Consider the following 3,271-nt stretch of genomic DNA (forward strand, 5'->3'; position numbering starts at 1 on the left):
TCCGGCGATCCCCACCCCACCTCCCAATCAACGCCCCCCACCGCCGGTGACTTCCAACCAGAGGTCTCACGACTTCGAATACCCATCGACCGCTAATTTATTACCATTTCTGTCCTTCATATACGCGCTGGCGGGTGGGCCCTGTGGTAATGTGTGCTGCTGAATGTGGACCGTTTGATTGGTCAATTGATCGTGTTATCAACAAATTACGGAGTTGTATGGTGAGCCAGTGACCCTATGATCACCCTAAAATGTACTCCTATTTTATTAACAAAGTACAGACTCAAACTACCATTTCTTTCTTTCATATACGGGCTGACAGGTGGGCCCCACGGTTACGCGCCCCAATGGTGCAACACTAGTTGTGCTGCGTGGAACGTTTGACTGGTCAATTGATTGTGTCATCAACAAAATATGGAGTTGTACGGGTGAGCCAATGACCGTATAATCATGACATGTATTTGTTTAACACGGTATAGACGCAAGGGCTCACATATACGCGCAAGCACTCACCGCTATAAGCGCACACACGCGGACCCTGCCCCTATGAGCACCTTCGAGAGAGTGGGCCAGCATATGATCTTGAGATTTTACGAAGTCACCATAGGTGCCTCGTAGTCGAGTGGAACGTCTCCTCCCACTGAACGCACATCGTCGGAAAATACTGAAATTGACACAAGATAAATGCGAGCACCGGGACTTTAACCTTGGTGGGCTCGAGAAACCACTATCCTCCTAACCATCAAACCACATGTTGGTTAGCACGACAAAATGTATGTGGTGACCATGATGAGCTTATTCTGAAGTCCAGTGACCATATCGTGCTTTCGCTTCAAATACAATGACTGTAAGTGTCATAAACAAAATACAGAGCATGCATTAAATGCAAAGTCCGTTAGTGTCATCAACAAAATATGGAGACGTATTGTGAGCTAGATACCGTATGATCAACACAAGAATGTATACGATGACCATAATGAGCATATTCTGAAGTGAAGTGACCGTATAGTGCTTTAGCTTGAAATACATTGACCGTCATGAGTGAATGTGTCGTGGGCATGCATACTTTTAGAGGGCCGAGAGATAGTTTGTGTGCATACATGAAAGTGGTGTAGAAAGAGGGGGTGTCCGGTGGAGACAAGCAGAGATATGCCCTTCGTTTCTCTTTCCCGTGACTAATATTTTAGGAGAATATATAAACATTCACAATTCAGAACAAATATTTTTGGATGCACCATGCAATTAACTTTCATGTATAACATTGTACTATTGTATATGCTTATTTTCTTAGTGGACGATTGCGTGTGTGGTGTGGTGGGCACATCATTTCTAGTTGTGGTGGGTCAACATTATGACTCATGGGTCGGTTCCATCCTGCACCACATATAGGTTGGACCGAGACGCGTTATACGAAGACCCATGTGGAGGACTCGGCGTACAACACGAAGCTACCAGAGTCGCGGAGGACTCTATCCCCACTGGTGATAAGCCGACTATATATGATTTGTTACCCTAGGCCCCCAGTATATTATAGAAGCTTGGGGGCTAGTTTGTCGATAGTATACACACACGCACGATGCCTGGTATTCACGTGTACTTTGTACACACCTCTATCACTAATATACAGTACCAAGAGTAGGCTCTTTCTTCAACTTCAAGGGTCCGAACTAGGGTAGAACTTTGCCTCGTATTACCATCCAGCCTAACAATCAGGGATATCCTACCGAATGATATGATGAAATCATATCTGTGAACTACTAAGAGAGAGGTGTGTCTGAGGGGGGGCAATGTGTGCGAGAGAGGCCTAAAGATAATGTGCATGCGGGAGACACATAGGCACATATATGTGCATATAGAGGGCTAGTAGAGACCGTGCGTGTGTATATATGCATGTGAGAGAAATAGTGTTTTCCAACTGAGATTAGTGAAAAGAGTGGTACATAGTAGTCAGAAAGAGATAGAGAGAGAGAAACACAGAGAGCATGTGCGTGAGACACGCTGACACCCTGAGAGAGATTGTGCACATGTGTGAAAGAGAAATGCCGATGCATATAAAGTGTGTGCACTTGTGCGTTAGATAGAGAGATATATAACGTGTTTGTGAGAATGGGGCGAGGCATAGTGCATCTACGTGTAAAAGGCGGTTCTATGCATTAAATTAAAATATAAATGGCATTATTATTTTTGGATGAGATCATGAATTTTGCATATTGCGTATGGACGAAAATCGGTCTATCACACACCCATACTCTATTGAATTCTATCATGTGCATGTGTTTATTTCATATTATCGACCCATAGAGTGAGAGTGGTTTGAAATACAGGCAATGGATGCTTTTGCAATTCGTATATAAACATTAATTAGTGCACTCCATGTTGTTAGTGTGAAGCACTTTATACATTTGTCACTTTCATGGATACATTCCAAATTGCTAGCTACGAAATAGAATACACGTCGAATTCAACATAAAGGGGGTTTCGAAGATTCGAATTCATAGGAAGTGCACTCATCTATTTGAACCTGAGATGATGGCATTTGTAAATCAGATGTAAAAGGGGGCATCAATCTTTGTTGTGAGTTTGAACATGCTATATATATTCATACGCATGTCTAACTTTTTTTTGCAACCAAGGAGATTATATCTGGAACCATGCATGAATTGAGGTAAGTTGCATATTTTTTAATATATACTCATGTACAATGTATATTCAAATGTACCCCCTCCATTCCAAAATAATCGTAGCTTTAGGATTTTCAAGAGTAAAGATTTGTGAAGTTTGACAAATCCTGAAAGTTCAATTCAAGAGAACCGAAAACGTTAATGCTTCTGCTCCCAAATATTGAATGAAGCGCCAAATAGGCCTCTGGTCACCCAAAACCACGCGAGACTAATGTTTTGTGACGCCCGGGTAATTATGCTACAGTAATCCCCACTAATGTTGCCACGTCACCTCGGTTACTGTGGATAAACTCGCGTTAGTTCGAAACCGGTTCGAATTCAAAATCAAAACAAAAGCAAAGATAAAAGGTTTCAAAACAAAGACTAAAAATGTTCGGGGGTTGTCTAAAATAGCTAACCTAATTATGGTGGGGTGCACTAATTTTGGTAAAATGCTTTGGCATTTTAAGTAAACTAAAAACAGAAAAGAGAAATAATAAAAGAAAAAGGAAAGACAAAAAAAGGGGGGGAAGGGAAAACCCCTGGCCCATTCCCCCTGGCCCATTCCCCCTCCCCACTTGGCCCCTCCCCCCCCGGCCCATTCCCCCCCC

This window comes from Triticum aestivum, chromosome 7B, assembly GCF_018294505.1.
Source record: "Triticum aestivum cultivar Chinese Spring chromosome 7B, IWGSC CS RefSeq v2.1, whole genome shotgun sequence".
Lineage (NCBI taxonomy): Eukaryota > Viridiplantae > Streptophyta > Magnoliopsida > Poales > Poaceae > Triticum > Triticum aestivum.